At 35.1% G+C, this 19186-nt stretch overlaps 1 protein-coding gene across 32 annotated transcripts in view; it reads right to left on the reverse strand.

Moving 5' to 3' along the window:
• Nucleotides 1-19186, reverse strand: part of ADGRL3 (adhesion G protein-coupled receptor L3) — a 798980-nt gene that overhangs the window by 283442 nt on the left and 496352 nt on the right. The gene's annotated exons all lie outside the window — the stretch shown is intronic.

Consider the following 19186-nt stretch of genomic DNA (forward strand, 5'->3'; position numbering starts at 1 on the left):
AGAATGAAGTATTAGTTCTTTTTCATCCACAGACTTCTTTTCAGATATTTGAAGACACCTCTTGATTTCCCTCCTGAACTCCCTTATTTATCAATAATCTCTCTCTATATCTACCTAACCACTTATCTAGCCATTTATAACCATTTTTAGCACATGTATGTCACTTAGTATGTTCCATTCCTTGTTTTAAGTTCTTTTCAAATATTAACTCACTAACTCTTCTTAATAAATGTGAGATACTATTAGAATTCCCATTTTATAGATGAGGATACTGAGGTGAAGAGAGGCTAAGTTGCCCAAAGTCACACAACTAGTAAATGGAGGAGCCATTTTTGAAGAGGGGCAATTAGATTTCACAGCCTGTAGCTAAACATCCTGATCATTCAACCTTTCATCAAATGGATCATAGTTCCCAGAATACACAACAACCTAGACGAACTCTTACATACTGACATTGCTCCTAAAAGCTGATGCCCAGGGGCTGGCCCCGTGGCCGAGTGGTTAAGTTCGCACGCTCCGCTGCAGGCGGCCCAGTGTTTCGTTGGTTCGAATCCTGGGCGCGGACATGGCACTGCTCATCAGACCACGCTGAGGCAGCGTCTCACATGCCACAACTAAAAGGACCCACAACGAAGAATATACAACTATGTACCGGGGGGCTTTGGGGAGAAAAAGGAAAAAATAAAATTTAAAAAAAAAAAAAAAAAAAAAGCTGATGCCCAAAAGTTCTGAACCAAACTCCTAGGAAATGGTCTGGTCAAATGGGAACAGCATGAAATTTTCTCCTTTATTCTAGGTGCTTTATCATCATCATCATCAACACAGTTGAACACTGCATTCATCTTTCCCACCCTATATCCCAAACTGTTGATACAAATTTAATCTGCGGTCCCCCAAATCCTGTAAGCTTATAAAGATGGGGACTGACTGCCTTTGGGTCATTGAATCTCCAGTAAATAATGCAGTGACTGGCCAAGGAGTGAGTCAAAAAATATGTATTTGCTGGTGGAAAATGAACTAAAGGGTTTTTTTTTTTTTCACATGAATTGTCTAGCAGAGTCTTCTCATTTTGGAATTGTATATAAACAAACAAAAAAAAACAAACATAAACAGAGGACTTTACATTTATCTGTGTTAGATTTCATCCTTTCCATTTTAGATCATTGATACAGGCTGTCCAGACCCATTTGATTCCTGGTTTTATCATCTGGTTATTAGTGTATTCCTTCCCAATAATCTGTCATCCAGCAATGCAAATTGTTACATCTTCTATATCTTCAGCAAAGTTATTGATTAAAAATATTGAGCAGGAGGGGCTGGCCCCGTGGCTGAGTGGTTAAGTTCTCACGCTCCGCTGCAGGCGGCCCAGTGTTTCGTTGGTTCGAATCCTGGGCACGGACATGGCACTGCTCATCAAACCACGCTGAGGCAGCGTCCCACATGCCACAAGTAGAAGGATCCACTACGAAGAATATACAACTATGTACCGGGGGGCTTTGGGGAGAAAAAGGAGAAAATAAAATCTTTAAAAAAAAAAAACATATTGACCAGGAGAGGGCTAGTGACAAAGCTTATCAATATGCCCAGAAGACCACTTTCTAGGCTGAGTCTGAGGAATCAACGCACTGCTTCATTCTCATTCAGTAATTCAAGCCAATTAGGAAGACATTATATTAGATTAGATCAAGTCATATGAAATTGGTATTTTTGTGCATCAAAACGCTCAAATATTGGCAATTTTATATAATTTGATGTAATCTAATCCAATCCACATTTTTTCATCCTTTCTTAAGTGTCATATGAGATTTTGCTAAACATCTCATTTAAACAAAACTAAATCCAGGTCAAACATGAGTTTTGCAAAATTTATTATTTCATTTATTTATTAAGATTTATTATTATTACCTTGGTAAGTTTTATAAAAAACTAAGAAATTTGGTTACTTGGCATGACTTGACTTTGTTCAAGGGTTTTGGCTCCCTAACTAAATTATAAGTTTCTTATCTATGGGGCCAAGGCTCTTAGGTTACCTCCCACAGCATTCAGTAAGGTATTTTGCACACAATAAACACTCACTGAATGTCAAATAAATAAAATCAAGTATTTTGAGTGTGGTCATAACTCATCCAAGAAAGAATCTTCATTGAGAGGCTTTACACACAATTTCCTGGAGCTATCTCTTTTCAAAACATCTCCTCTCACCAATCTAACTCCTCTTGGCTTTAATAACTTTGGGTACTTCTCACTCATATGAGACTCATACCTCTGAAATTTATAAACAGGAAAAAAAAAATCCCTTTTCCTCATTAAAAGTAATCTCTTCAGGTCTATGAGAATTGAATACGTACTTAATCACCCAGACATGGAGACACAACAAAAGAATAAAGGACCATCGTCTGCCACAATAATAATGAATTCTCAAAGTGAGTCATAGTGTCCACTAAGTTACTAATGTCAAGAAATGTAAATTTAACCTCTGTTTGGCCCTCAGGCAAAACTGATACTGTATTAAAATATCCCAATATTAGCATTTTCATGTGAGTATATCAAATACTACATGACACTCTAATGCACAGCCAAGAGAAGTGAATTTCTGATAACACCAGGTCTAGTCAATGGAGGCTGGGAATACTTTCAAAATCCAGAGTTCTTAAAGTGGGCTTATCACACTACAAAGTCACTTATAATTAGAGGAAAATATCAGCAGTGACTATGGGATTCTTTCCAATTATGGATTTCCTAGTGCTTGAATTAAGACTTCTTTGGCTCTAAAATGAAGCCGACTAACACACTCAGACTATGTCTATCAATATTTCTGGGCTGGAAAGCTCATGTAATTCCAGGATTCTTGGTAAGCTGTCTGACTCACTTACTGGCAGAGTCTTCTTTTATCACAGTGAATTTATTATTAAAAGATGATTGCTTATTTTTTATTAAAGTAATTTTCCATTTTCTACCCATGTAGTAGTTTTACGTCAGGGAGGAAAATAACAGGCAAATTACAGTCATTGTCCTCAGTATGTGAAGGGCTATGTGTTTATCTGTACTATTGCTTTGAAACGGAAAGCTAAAGGATTCTGACATGATTTTTCTTGTAATCTGAACATTTTTCCCATTTGTCTGAGGCTTATTATGTTTATCTGTGGATGACTACTGTAATATTTTTAGCATTACTTATTAAAACTCATCTCTTGAAGTCTTGCTCAATATTGCTAATTAACTTCTTCATTACCATAAGCATGCTGCTAAGCCACACTACTGCCATAAAATTTTTTAAATGAATAAACAAAATCATGCAATATAAACAATGATACAGCTGCTCATTGTTTATACAGCTCAGCAAATAATGGCCAAGTGCTACAGACTGAATCAGTGAATATTATTCCTTCTCATTAATGGAAAAAGAAAGGAATTTAGTATAAACTATGCATGTCAAAATAACAGGAAGCTCACATATTTAGGATGCAGCCAGTGTTGCATTTCTGCCTATAATACCCATTGATATTCTGCCAAATGATAACTATCCTATTCATCCCATTTCAAGCAGTATAATGAGTTCACTTTAATACTAAAAAGAACTGCTCTGGAATTTAAAAGGATCAATTCCATTACATATCCATTCTAATTCGTTTAAGATCTTGAGTATAGAGCTGGGTACAAAATTAAGAATTCAATAAATATTTGTTAACAGAGTGAAGTATGTAAAATTTTTTAGCCTTACTATGTAAAATAATTAAGAAAATCTAAAAGGCCTCTGAATCATCTGAGAGAGAATATACTTAGAATCTAAAATAGGTAATCATGCTGGCCATTAGCAAAACAAGAAACTGATCCATCTTTTAGATTTTCCTTTTTTCCTATAGTTTAGAAATGCAAAAAAACTCCCAAGGTTTGTGTGAGGCTTTACATTATTTTTGCTTTTACTATTTCATATTATTTTAAACAAGAATAACAGCAGAATTGCCTTACATCCTAATTGGAGTAGAATACAGAGAAAATAAATCAAACTTCATGCAATAAGAATGAATGACTACATTTTCAGCTCTAAATTGGAGGAAGAGTTGGCGTAAAATTAAAAGAACCAAAGGAAAGTGAATAAAAGATCTTTGGAACAAACAACTACTCACCCCAGTCACTAAGCCAATTATTTCGAGGGATAATTCTAATGACAGATATAAAAAAAGTGGTGAAGGGAGAATTTAACATAAACAAAAATTTCTCTTAAAAATATTTATTTCATTAAGTGAGACAGCACTTTCATACACCATTTTAATTTAAAAATGAAAAAGATATACATTTTTTGAGTTCCTTTTAAGCATATCAGACTATTTAGTTCAACAGATTCACATTTGAAAACGTGCTTTTAAATTTTACAGTCTTATTGAGTCAAAGCCAACAGATGTTTCTGTCTTAAAAAAGAAAAGTGAGAACAGGAGGGGCCTGAACCAAACAACGGTTACACAGCAGCCTGAACCAGGATGGGCACGTTCTCTGCATTCACTGAGGTCTCAGCTGGCAAAGCTGAGCGCCATTTATGCTGGCCTTGAATAGCCAGAATACATTAACACAGTCAGAAAGAGTGATTGGACTCAAGCAGCAACACAGCATTTCGAAACAGCTCTTCATCTGTCCATGTTTCGGAAAGTCAGTGGGAGTGGACAGAAGGAGGAACCATCATGTGTTACAGACTATGTGTTATACACTTGGAAAATTACGAACATAAATGAAAAATTCAGAATTCTACCTACTCCCGTTTTCACTATCAAACAAACCTTTGCCTTAAATTAAAATTTGCAAGCCTTAGCTACTGCTCATAGTGGGGATGGGATTCCATTGGTTACTATACTCCTTCAACTATAGTGACAGGTCTAATTTGTTTTCCTGCCCATTTGTCACCTTTTTTGTTTGTTTCTCCAACACATGAACAGACCATGAGCAGTTGCAAAGGACTGCATGATTGCCTACATTCTCATTGATCTTCTCACTGTGTTAATTTATTCCAGCTATTCAAGGTGAAGATGAATGGCACCTTGCTTTGCCAGGACAAGCCTGAGAGGGGACGTGTCCATCCTGTATCAGGCTGCTGTTCTTTTCTGTTAACCACACAGGTGGTAATTCTATGAGGACACTAAACAGGGTCATTTAATAAAAGAGTGATGCATTTCACTGCCAGAGCAGCCTTAACCCAGAGAGGGTGTACTTAGTATATACCGTTCCACAGATTCTTCATGCATTAAGACGATATTTGTGCTAAGATATAAATTCTACTTAAATGTTAGGGAATCCAGAGTAGTGACTCTTTTCCAAACCAGAATCATCTCTAAAAAATACTATCCTGGGCCTCACTTCACATACAGAATCAATGTCTTAGGGCTGTGATTTGATGGGATGAGAAAGAGACAGGAAATATGCGTTTTAACACGCTCCCTCCCTCAGTGATTTATACAGGCTCTTTGCAGAAGTCATTAGATGGGGACTGGGAAATACTTAAAGGCAGTCAACAAAAATAGTCCAAGAAATTAAAAAAAATAGTTTAATGTTTTTATAACACTCTGCAGTATATACGAACCTAATACGGGTTATAGCCTATACTGTAATTCTCAAATTTAGCTGAAAATGTTAAATGTTAAAAATAGATTACTGGGATCCACCTGAGAGTTTCTGATTCAATCTGTGGGGGGGGGGGGGGGGAGGTGGACCTGAGAATTTGCATTTGTAACAAGTTCTTGTGGGTCCACACTTTGAGATCTTTTATCCTATATAATTTAGGAATCAGTTACCTGTAATCTATTTGCAAATGTTTTATTATACAAAGAAATATAAAAAGAGGCTTCTAATTCACCAAAGTATTTAAACCCACTATTTACTAGAACAAAATTATTTGCCTCCCAAAATAATTACATAAAATCATCGTAAAAACATTCTAATACTTTCTCTATAAATGATTTTTAATATCATTGCACCATGATAAGGACCATAAGTGCTTCTCTCTCATCAAAAGTATTCATTGAAAGGATATACTTACTATTCCTGTCTAGGAAATATAATCATGAACATAAAAAGGGTATAGTTGTATGAATAAACAAATAATATTGAATGTTTCAGATGGGCAAATTTACCCGTTTTACTGTCAAAGCTACAAGTAAAAATTTTAAAGTTTCATCTCTGATTAGAATGGTTGACTCTCCTTTCATTCAAATTCATTCTTCGTGTATTTAAAATGATGGTTTTCTTTTTATGTTTTTCCCTTTTCAATTTTTATCCTTACAAACACCTGGCGAAAACTGATGGTTTGAACTGTTTAAAAGTCATAATTGATAGAGAGTACCACTAAATCAAATAATGTAATGGAACATTAGAATGATTTCTTAAGGTTCTGCAGTAACAGATTACCCTACTCTGTTATTCCATGCTTCCATATGAGAGTAGATTCAATCTGTTACACACTTTTGTAGGGCTCTGTAATCAAGGAGTAGAAAAGTCTCTAGGAATACTCAATACTTTTAAGAACTACAAATTTATCTTCCCTAGCAAACGAATGAAAAAACTAGAAATAGAGTAAGGTTCCACTTTTACAGTGTCATTCTCTCAGTAAGGCTTTGGCACTTTCTTAGGTGTGTGTCCTAGTCACATGAAGGTGCTAATTAGTTAGCTGGATAACCGTCCTCAATACAATTAGGCCTTTTTTATATTCCATCACAGAATTCTCAACAGATTATTGGTATTCTATTCACGCAGAATATTAACTTAATTTTCAGAAATCGATTTCACTATTTCAAAGACTGAACGTATTCACTAAAGAAATTTGACAAAAACCAGAGTAGCTCAAATTTGAACCATTCAGAAATTAACTTCCATTAAAACTTTGGATTATATACTTGTTAAAATATGTGCTACGTGTAATAAAAACAGGCCTATCCTACATAAATCATTTTTAAAAAGCTGTTTATAAAAAATTGTAAACACAAACAAAAGGAGAGAAAATTTATAATCCTCTAAATTCCAAATTATTTAAATCTGCTATTTAAAAAAATGTAGCATTACATAATGAACATTTCCCATATCATTACATACTCTTATACCACTTAACTTTTTTAGTTGCAGTGTTGAGACATTTAATAAGTGATCTAATAATTGTATACAAGTTTTAATGGGAAAGTACAAATCAATATATTCAAGAAGAATATACACATTATTTGGGGAAAAAAGTTCTCACAGAAAAGATTTATCTACACAGAAGTAACTACAGAACTCTTTGTTAATACAGAGGATTTGCATCATAAATACATTTAATTTACACGAATTCAAGTCGTTCTGTTATGTAATTAAAATACTGCAAAATTATACCTTGCAAAGGTACTTTTTTATTATGTACAATATACATTGCACAATGATACATATATAATACTACCTCTGTATTCTATAAGGATATATTTTTAAAACTCACTATATGTTATAAACTATTAAAAGGATTTCAAAAATAATTTTAATTCTATTTAATATTTTCTTTAATAGATGACTTCAGACTCTAACCCCAATAATACAATTCAACTCCACTAGATGATTATTTTTGATATTCCTGATGTGAATTATGTCTTGAAATTCAATACTTTGATGGCACATATCTCTTCTGATTGGCTTCTTGTTTCCAGTTGTAAGTCAGAAAACCAAAATCCCCACATTCATTCATATATAAGTCTTCTTGTTCACTGTTAGGTTTGGAATATTTTAGCTTTTCCATGCTTGCAAATCTGGGCACTTGAACTTGTCTCATGGCCTTTCAAATTCTTAACTCTGGAGCATGATCAACCACGTCAATAGTCCCATTTCTCCACTAAGTACTTTGCCATATTCCTGAAAGCTTAAAAATTATAGCGATACTAAAAGCTGTCATAGGAAAAGCTGTCATAGGAATCTGGGATATACGGCAAGTCAATATATTCATACTCATATTCAGGGAAAATTCAGTGAAGGTGACATAAAGAATAATTTTCAAGCAGTTAAATTCTTAAGAATTGCTTAATATGCACAGTACCTGAAACACAATAGTTACTATTACAGGCCACACTCAATTAAAATTACCAAATAAAATGTGCCTTTTCTGAGAAGAAAGGGTTGCCTTCACTAACAGTGTAATGATTTAGTAGAAAGAGTAGAGGAGTTAAAGGTTGTTAGTGCTTTGGGAAGTTGTAATTCCGGTCTCTTTGACTTATTAAAGTCAGTTTGTGGCCAAATGGGACTATATTACTAGAAAGAGGAAAATCCAGCATAAGGTCTTGTCTTATTTATCATTTCACAGGTACCAATATTTGACTTAGTATATTTCTTTCTAAGGGCTAAGTGATCACATAGTGTTTCCCTCTACCCTGCATACTGACTAGGGCTTTCAAAATGTCTGGTGCCAGTGCAGATAGTTTTTACATTCCAATCTTCTCTTTCAGCTGCTTATAATTCACAGGGGCAACTGCACACAAACTGTGCTCTTTCCCTCTTCCCTACCCCATCCTGTAACCTTTCAGCCACTGAGGGGCACTTCACATTCTGCACTTTTACGTTATTTGAAACATTGCTGTAACAAACACTCTCGTATAAATCTTTCTGCACACAGGTACGAAAGTTTCTCTAGGGAGGAAAACAAGAAGTGGTTTTGCTACTATATAAAGTAAGCCTAGCCTCTAGACATGGGTTTTACTAGTATTGCCAAGTTGCTCTCCAAAGTAGTTATAACAATTTATACTCCAACCAGCAATATATAAGCATTCCACACTTTGCCCTTAATTTCATCTTTAACCACTTGAGGTAGTTAAATCAACCTTGGGAAATAACTTTTTAACATTTTTAAAAGCATGCTCTTTCATCACCTTCCCTTGGAAGAAAGGGAATTCATTCATTTCTTGTCCATCTATTTTTAGGGGAAAATATATTTATTTCCCTTTTATATCTATTTTGTATAACTCTTTTCTTTCTTCATTTTAGTTTTTCACCATTTTCCCAATCTTGCTCATAGATAGTAACCATCAGAGTATTTCTAGCAATATATCTGAATTAAGACAATGGGAATAATACATGTTAAATAGAATTAGATCTAATAAAAAGCGAGTACCCAAATCTCTAAAGTCTTTCAAATAGCTCAGAATTTCTGAAAAAGTTTCTCAGCCTTCCAATCCTCTAAGAATTTTTTAATATACTTTTTATTTTACAAGTTTTAGGTTTACAGAAAAGTTATAGAGAAAGTATAGAGAGCTCTCCATACGTTCTGCCTGTTTTGACCTGTTAAGATCTTATATTAGTCTGATACATTGGTCACAACTAATTAGCCAACATTGATAAAATCCTCTAATAATTAAACCTATTTCTTCAAGCATTTCCAAGAACACACACACACATGCACATGCATGTAGACACACACACCCCATCACACCAAATCCACGCACCGTTATCTCACATTCTGTTGTATGCTTGTGTGCATTAAAATTTTTTTCATTGTAAATATATAGTGTTTCAGCTTCAAGTGATTCAGGGTCAAATAAACCTGGGTGTCTTTGAAGTCCACATCTACATTTACAAACTGGGTTTCTCTGGGCAGGTGACTACATTTCTGAGTCTTAATTTCCTCATCTGTACCTCATAGAGTGTATTTTTAAGGGTTAAGGTATGTGTGGGAAACCTAGCACAATCTGGAGGGGACGGTGGGTGCGCCACAAAACCAGTTATTGTTTGCTTGTTCCCACCTTACTTAAGGTTGATGTATCCTTGCTGCCTTGCATTTGCTCCTTCAGGTTACCTGCCTTACCTACATTCTAGTCCATGTGCATTGTCCTCCTGCTTTTCCCCTTCTTCCTTTGCTGTGGCATCTGTATTCTTTGTAGTCACTGATGGAGGCAACATGACACAGCAGAAAGACAGACTACGATTCTAACTGCAGCTCTGGACTATGTATGTGATATTTCAGTTATATACCTTCTCTGATCCTCAATTTCTTCATCTGGAAATGATGCTTTCTTAGCATGAATTTTGTTAGGATTAAATTTGATAATCTATGTAAATGCTGGAAAGGAAAACACTCAATAAACAGTGGGTAGTACCAACGTTTTTTGACAACTACCTTTGTGTTTCCCGTTTTCACTATTCTGTAAGCTCCATGGGGGCAGGGTCAAAGCCTGCTTGTTCACAATTGTAACCACAGAGCATAGCACAGTGCCTGGCTTCAGCTATACTTAAAGACAGGTGTCCTGAGGGAGGGAGGGAAGGAGTGAGGGAGGAGGAAAGGAAGGAAACAAAGAATCAATCAATCAATCATCAGGTTTCTGACTTAAGCTCAATTTTTATTTCCTGTTTCTGCTTCCTATAGCAGGTCTGATTTTGTGCCTGAATTCACTATCTTCTTTGGCTTTTTCTTAATATTTCCAGTTCCACTTTCAAGCTTCATCTCCACAAACCATTACGATTTGTGTCTCTCAGTGGGTTTCTCTATAAAATATAAAAGTCTAAATTTTTTGTTTAATGTGTAAATATGTATGCTACATAGCAACATTATCCTAGATTTTGAAAACTTTACTGTCTTAAAAATCACCGCTTATTTTATATATATTTTTTAATTAAGATTATGATAGTTAACAACCTTGTGAAATTACAGTTGTACATCATTATTAGTCATGTTGTAGGTACACCACTTCACCCCTAGTGCCCTTCCCCCACCTCCCCTTTCCCCTGGTAACCACCGATCAGTTCTCTTTGTCCATATGTTAACTACCACCTATGAGTGGAGTCATACAGAATTCGTCTTCTCTGTCTGGCTTATTTCACTCAACATAATACCCTCAACGTCTATCCATGTTGTTATGAATGGGACGACTTTGTCCTTTTTAATGGCTGAGTAGTATTCCATTGTATATATATACCATATCTTCTTTATCCAGTCATCACTTGATGGGCACTTAGGTTGGTTCCATGACTTGGCTATTGTGAATAATGCTGCGATGAACACAGGAGTGCATGGGACTTTTGGAATTGCTGATTTCAGGTTCTTAGGATAGATACCCAGTAGTGGGATGGCTGGGTCATAAGGTATTTCTATTTTTAACTTTTTGAGAAATCTCCATACTGTTTTCCATAGTGGCTGCACCAGTTTGCATTCCCACCAACAGTATATGAGGGTTCCTTTTTCTCCACAGCCTCTCCAACATTTGTCACTCTTGGTTTTGGATATTTTTGCCATTCTAACAGGTGTAAGGTGATATCTTAGTGTAGTTTTGATTTGCATTTCCCTGATGATTAGTGATGATGAGCATCTTTTCATGTGTCTATTGGCCATCCATATATCTTCTTTGGAGAAATGTCTGTTCATGTCCCTTGCCCATTTTGTGATTGGGTTGTTTGACTTTTTGTTGTTGAGCTGTGTGAGTTCTTTATATATAATGGAGATTAACCCTTTGTCAGACAAATAACTTGTAAATATTTTTTCCCAATTAGTGGGCTGTTTTTTTGTTTCAATCCCGTTTTCCCTTGCCTTGAAGAAGCTCTTTAGTCTGATGAAGTCCCATTTGTTGCTTGTTTTATATTTTTAATGAATAGTGTGTTCCTAAATAAAGTGTTATTTTCTTGTTTCTGAAAGGCAAAGTTTTCCTCAAACATTTCTCATTAAAAAAAATAGCTTAAGAGATAATTCTAAGTCATCAAATCAACAAATACCTAACACTTCACTTGCCTTTGTGTATTTTTGGTAGAATTGTTTTTTCTAACATCATCTTAAAAAATCCAAATTTTGGGGCTGGCTCAGTGGTGTAGTGGTTAAGTTCGTGCACTCCGCTTCAGTGGCCCAGGGTTCACAGGTTCAGATCCAGAGTGTGAAACTATACACTCCTCAATAGGCCATGCTGTGGCGGTATCCCACATACAAAATAGAGGAAGACTGGCAACAGATGTTAGCTCAGGGCCAATCTTCCTCACCAAGAAAAAAAAAAAATTCCAAGTTTTAAGGTTAAAACATTTCAGTTGCTAGACGCTTCAGAGAGAAAGCACTAGATAATTTGAATTTGTATCTTCATTGGGGTGAGTGGATGCAAAGACCTTGACCATAAATTTTTACTATTGAAAGACATGAAGAGAAACAGGCAGAATTCTTATTAAGCAAATAAAAAAAAGATATTCTCCATTTGTTTTCAGGGAAATTTAACAACATGTCTCGTCCCATAAAATTATACAGCATGGTAGATTTTACCTGTCATTTGTGTATCTTAAATTATTTGGTCATGAATCATTATTATCTGAGAATTTAGCTTTCTGGTGGAAAAGCAGTTATTAATGGGGGAAAAAAAACTTTTGTGCTTAAATTCATGCTTTTGCTTGTCAATCTTATTCTAAGGTGCTTGAAGATTTTCTAAAATTTAAAAAAAACAGAGGAATAAAGCAAATGTCAGACAGCTATATATAATAAAGTCAGTTCTCACTTATCTGTGCTAATGTGGGTAGAAGTAGAGTATTCGAAAGGGGAAGCCCTAGATAATCAGAATTCTCATTTTAGCCACTAGCGCCAAGGCTTACAAGATATGCTAATAATGAGCAGCAAAGCTATTTCAGTTCCACCTGCCTGCCCTCTGGTGGATGTGCTAATGAGCAGTGAAACGGCTGCAGAAAGGACAGCTGGTGTGAGTGGGAAGCTTATTCACAAGTCAGTCATCTTTTTATGACTGCGAGTTGCATGTAGAAATGATTTTGATTGCTTTTCTAATAAATATACATTTACCAAGGACATCATTCTGTAGAAAAAAAATTAATAAGTTAGTAACATTTGTGAACCTTTTTATCCTTGCATCTTGTCTCATTTATTAGGAAGGTCACCTAGATGTTAGATGAATAGCTAACACTGAGTTCAGCTGTAAAAAGCCAGGTCCAGCTTTGCATGGTACAGACTGTGATATTGATATTCAGAGCCTGAAAAGCAGAAGATGTCATTCTGGGAAGGTTTAACCTTCAATTATGAAAAAAGAAAACTACAAGAAAGGTAAAAACAAATATAAGAGAATTCAGCTGATGTTAAGTAGCAATGTAATAGCCATGGCAAATTTTGCATATTTTGGCCGTGCTCCCTGAAAAATTACCAACAGCGACGCCCTTCAGGCAGCAGCTGTCACCACCAGCAACGAAGAAGCACTGGAAAGAGAAGGAGGGGGCTCCTCCGCGGACAGAGAAACAGCTGATGCATAAACATTCAGACCAGGATAAAATTAGCAACAAGTAGCTGACTGTTTTTTCTTTTTGTAAAGTTCACTCAGCTGCTAAGATTGATGTAAATTAAACTTTAGAGACAATGTGGCACCTCAAGTGGAACTGTGAAGCAACCAGAACCCATAGGCTGAGGACAAGTTTGATTTAAGATCCCATTGCTTTCAGGCTCTATTTTGTGACTAAGGTGCACCATATATAACGAAACCGTTCAGGAAGCAGATTCAGCTACCTATTAAACACGTGACAGTTTCAAAATGTTCAAGATTCTCTGCCCAGCACTCACATTACTCAGCTGTCAAAGTAAAGGGCTCAGATATATGATGTGAAAATTACATTTTAACGAGGTGTCATGTGTGTTTAAAGTTCTTATTCATCACTATATAGCCTCAGCTTTTACCGGAGACACAAATGCAGTTAATTAGCATATTATGAGGACAGCAGGTTCACCTTATCTGCATTGTTAAACTGTTGTGTGTAGGTTTTTTTGTTGTTTTAGATTCTACTATCTTCAGCATGCATAAGAAGGGTTACATTTACATATTTTCCAACAGCTTCCAAGAAAACGTGAATTCTGTTTGGGAAGTAGAAGAGCCGGCACAAGACAGTAGCTACGTGTCTTTACCATTCTATTGTTCCTACTGATGGCATGACGTCTTTCACTAAATCTCAACCGATAGATTTTTCAATCTGTTAGACATACTAATTTTAGAAAATGTTTGCAGCTGGGCTTCTCTGCCTGTTCTTATTCAACCTGAGCCTACTTCCTCCTCCTTCAGTAGGAAATACTGGAAAACATTTGTATATTTGAGAAGCAAGGTTTAAATTGTTCTATGGTCAGTTTAGAAACAAACTAGAAGAGTCAAAGAAAATACCTCATGTCTCACACATATTTATTTTTTTAGGGAAGAATTCACCCTGAGTTAACATCCGTTGCCAATCTTCCTCTTTTTGTTTTTTTATCTCCAAAGCCCTGGTGCATGATTGTATATCCTAGTTGTGTCCCCTTCTAGTTCTTCTACGTGAGCCACTGCCACAGCATGGCAACTGACAGATGGGTAGTGTGGTTCCACAACCAGGAAACAAACCTGGGCCGCCAAAGCGGTGAGAACGCCAAACATTAACCACTAGACCATCAGGACTGGCTCTCACACCAGTTTATTAATGGATGATAAACTCAGCACAGGTAGTTTGAAAGAAAGAACTAATGAGTGAAAATCAGGCAACACCAGTCACTAATAGTAGCTAAAGGCAAGTGATACAACTGTTTGGTTCCCTCACACTGGATATAGAATTATGATGCCACCCTGAGAATCACTCAAATAACCCGTGAAATAGCTAAGTATTATTTGGAGGTTTTTAATGTATAGCTTACAAAAGATAGCCAATTGGAGGCAAGTGATGAATGTATAGTTCATATCATATTTTATAAAATAGGAAAAAGGCTCAGTTAAAAGTACATTTCAAGAAAAGATCTGATAGTTCTAGATTTGGTGCTCTGCTCCGAATAAATAGAGAAAGCATTTTCAGATTTATACTCAGGTACTAATGCTTACAAGCATTTTTGATACAGGTGTCCAAAACTGAATCACTCATTTTACAGAGAAAATGTATTTTCAATAGAACACAATTATTATTCATTTCTGAATATACTACACTTTCCATTTTCTCTAAGTTGAAGAAATTCCTGCAATTTGCCAACCGAAAAATTTGAAAATATGTTCTGAATATAAAAGTCATTCAACAGTTGCTCACTTACTTCCCTATTGTAAGACTACTGACTTTAATTTCTTCTAATTACTTCTAGAAGAAAGCACATTAGGTGTTAACGTGCTTTGGCACGTCTCCTTAACACCTGCTAAACTTCCTTTATCAAAGCTGACCTCGATTTGAGTGAAGAAGGGAAGAGGCTAAGAGTGGGTGGGGAATGACTGGGGTGATTTATAAAACTTCTAGATTATGGAAGTGTGTGGCCAACAGTGAAGATAACTACCTGAGAAGCATACATGTAATCTTAATAAAACAAATTTTAGGAGTAATACTCCCATTCCCATAATATTCTGAATAAGAAGTTTCTTAAACATATATATATATATTTCTTAAAAATATATATTATGTTTTCTTAAATCATTCAGCAAGTCTTAACAGAGGACCTACTATTCATCAGGCACGTCATAAGGATTTAGAAACAAAAATGGCTAAAACAATATCGACAAGATTATTTCAATGTGAATCAGTCTCAAGAGTTACTGAACAAAAGCGTTTTATAAATTGGAAGTTTTCTTGTGTTTGTATGTTCTTTAACCTGCAAAATATAACTATATTATTAAAAAGTTGTTTCTACAAAATTTACAAATATAAATTGTTATATGAATAGCAATATCAAATAAGCTCTGATTCAATTTCCCACTAACTTTTTGCTGGAAAACTACAAAAGATGCCGGCAAACTTGCATTTAATGTAATGCAGAGTAAGTGATGACAGTCTAATGTTCTGAAAATGTTTTTAGAGAAAAACGAGAACAAGTTTTAAACTTTTCCCTGAAGAATAGGCCCATTAAAGAACTTTTAAAGGAGAAACCTGACTTATAGTCAACGATGAATATTTGAAATAAGTTTTAAAAAAATCAAAATCAAATTAATTTCTTTATACAGATATTGTTGAAAACAACACACTTAACAAATTGTACCATTGCCCAGGACATTGTCCTTCTTTTCCAAACATAATGCCATGTAACTGAGCCAACCTGAAAAAATACAGGATAACTAGCAGTTTGAGACCAGGTGTTGGGAAAAGTCAGGAAGTGGAATGAAATGACTTTTGAAACTACTTTTTAGGATATATCTGAGAAGCAAAGTTTTTCTTCATATTCTTCCTTAAAGTTTACGATTTCAGAATTTAAAATCGATTCTTATTAAAAAAAATACATCTGATTTTATGGTTCAAGAATAGATACAATTTTTCAGAGCACAAATCTACAGTAATTATGCAATTGTGAGAACTACAAATTAGATTTGCATCTAGAGAGCCTGGCACATGGAGATACTGAGATCACTTCCATCAAATGAATGAATCTAGACACGCAGCCTCAGTAAGCATACTTTCCACTACTTGTGTCACCCAGGGGAGGGTGAATCTGAAGTCAGGCTGCTGTTGAATAGCTGTGCGATTTTTGAATAAGTTATAGGAGCTCTAGTGCCTTAGGTCTCTCATTTAGAATATGTGGACATTATGGTCCTAATAGGGTCAGTGAGTGGCTATTAGGTTAAGCTTGCTATGTCTATTACATATATCATCTCATTAAAATCTAACAATAATCTTCTGAGGTAGGTATTGTTTTTTCCATTTTACAGCTGAGGAAATGAAGACCAAGAGACTGAGCAACCTGCCCACAGTCAAACAGGCACTGGAGGCAGAATTCAAACCCAGCACTTCAGCCTCCCAAGCCCATGTTCAGGAGCCCCACGCCACTTACATGTACGCTTCACCAGAGGATTTTTATATACCAAAGAGAAACATATGTGCCTCAACTTCCAGCACCCAGATCCTTTATCGTACAGAATGGTATAAAATTCAGTAGAAGTAAAATATACTACTCCTTTACATATAAACTTCAAAAGAGTGAAATTTCATTGAGTAGAACTCAGTTAAAATCAGAGCAAAAAAATACTCAGCCTGCTTCGAACTGATAGCAACAGCAAATATACTTTAGCTCTACACTCAAAATTAGTCTTTTGACCCCAACATATTTACAATAAGTTACTTTCCGTACATAGACACATAAGAAGATGCATAATAGGAATTCACTAGAGGCAATTTCTTTGAAAAATGTCAACATAATTTACTAAAGAAAAACACCCAGCTGAAAATGTGTGGAATGAGATGAACAGCCTCTATTAATGCTAATTGAAATCCTCACATCCACACATATCATGCATAAAATTTACTTCTACACTTATTCTTTCCACCTCTAAACTGCAGTAAGTCCATGCCAAAGTACGAACTTTTTAATTTGCGTGTTCATGCATGAAAATTGATACTTTTTCTTGTGATGCTACTTACAAATTTAATACAGGTGAAATCTCACTCTTTGCCAAGCAGAGAAGGTCTGCCCTGTCATTTAAAAAGAGTGAAAACCAAATCTCCTGGCTTAGGAATTTGTTTTCAGAATCTGAACTTTATCAGTTATCAGTGTTTGCCACTTTTAAGAAATATGAACACTAGTACATGTGGGCAAGATGGCCCATATTTTAACTCTCATAAATAAACAAAATTAAATGAGTAGTATAATTTTCCTTTTGTCCACAATTACAATGATTTATCATACATAAGGTTACACACACATATAAGTTTATTAATGTATGTTAGAAATATTTTTTTGGCAAGTCTCTAAATACATGGGACTATGGTATCATCTTACTCTTTAAGGATAATTTATAATAGTTAAGCTAATAATTTGCTTTAGTCTATCAAATCAAAACCTAGAATTCTAATTAATTTTAACCTATTATTCTAAATAAAAATAATGCATGATATTTCCAATAAATAAAATTTGAAATACATTATTGCCCATTATGCACTGTTTAATCCCAAAAGATGATGATGAGCCATTATTTACTATTTCTTTGCAGGCAATTAGAAATTACTTCCTGTTCCAATTAACAGTCAAAAAAGGCTAAGAACCACCATTCAACAGAGTTTTCAGTGACATATAAATTTTGGTTAAGGAACATCACAGCTATGAAAGAATTGTCTTCCCAGAATACTCCAGATAATTGATTCTTGCTTAGGTTCTCAACTGAAGGGTATATTGGATTGGAACACCTTACCTGTAGAGAGGCGAGCCAGAGATTGCACTTGACCTGGGGGATTTTTTGAGGACTGAATAAGGAGAAGTGGCTTTTGTTGCTGCTGCATATTTAGGCTTCTCCTTCCATGAGAGGCAATTCAACATAATATCAGCATTGCTGGCCATGGAAAGAATTGCTGTCACTCTGACCGAGACCTCTCAGAGATGAGAGAAAATGTCACCTCATTTGACATTCTATCAGTATAGGAAGTGGAAAGTCATTCATTCTTCAATCAACAATGAGTTGTCGAGACTTTATTTTATATATGCCATATATTACACTTACGTCTGAGAAGGCAGAAATAATGGTCAGATAAAAATATAATGAAAAATATATATATATAATAAGAGAGTGGGTATGGCAAGGTCATTGGCCATATGGAACTTAGAATCTAGTTGTATAGAAGACATGTATATAATGAACTAAGTTAGGAAGTAGAATGGCATGCTAGTAAAAGCATGGTAAAAATAATGCAGAAAATAAGAAATATTAACATGTAAACACTGAATGAAAAAATAACTTAATCTTTGAATTCCTATATCACTATCAAAATTCAGACACCTTTGTCTTAGTTTTCCCTTATACTTTATCACGGAGAACAGTATTATTGCTTGTTAAAATAATTTAACTTTTAACTAAGATAATTCTGCTCAGTTGTACAAATAAAAATTTTTTAAAATAAGGCAATTTATGATTGTCTTTAAACAACATTAAAAGGAAACAGTATGTCCTAGAGGGGAAAAAGTCCCTTTTAAAGAATGGGAATTAAAGATCATCTCAACTTTACTCAAAGCTGTGTTTTGTATAGTTTTTTTTTATAAAATTGAGATCTATTTTTTCTTTATGTTATCAACATTTATCTGTATATATCAATGAGGTACACTCAGAAATATAACTCACACTCAAACTAACAATATTCTCAATAGGGTTGGTCACAAATGATGCTCTCTGCTAGGTGAATATACTGGTGTAGGGCTCTCGAAGTATTATATCACGCCAACTGTCTGACGTTTTCCAACCCTTTGACTTCAGAGGGCATGTCACAATTAATTAGACAGGATGGCGGACTATTTTAGCAAAGGCTTTGTATACTTCACAAAGAATGGGCCAGC

The sequence above is a fragment of the Equus asinus genome, chromosome 3 (assembly GCF_041296235.1).
Source record: "Equus asinus isolate D_3611 breed Donkey chromosome 3, EquAss-T2T_v2, whole genome shotgun sequence".
Taxonomy (NCBI): Eukaryota; Metazoa; Chordata; class Mammalia; order Perissodactyla; family Equidae; genus Equus; species Equus asinus.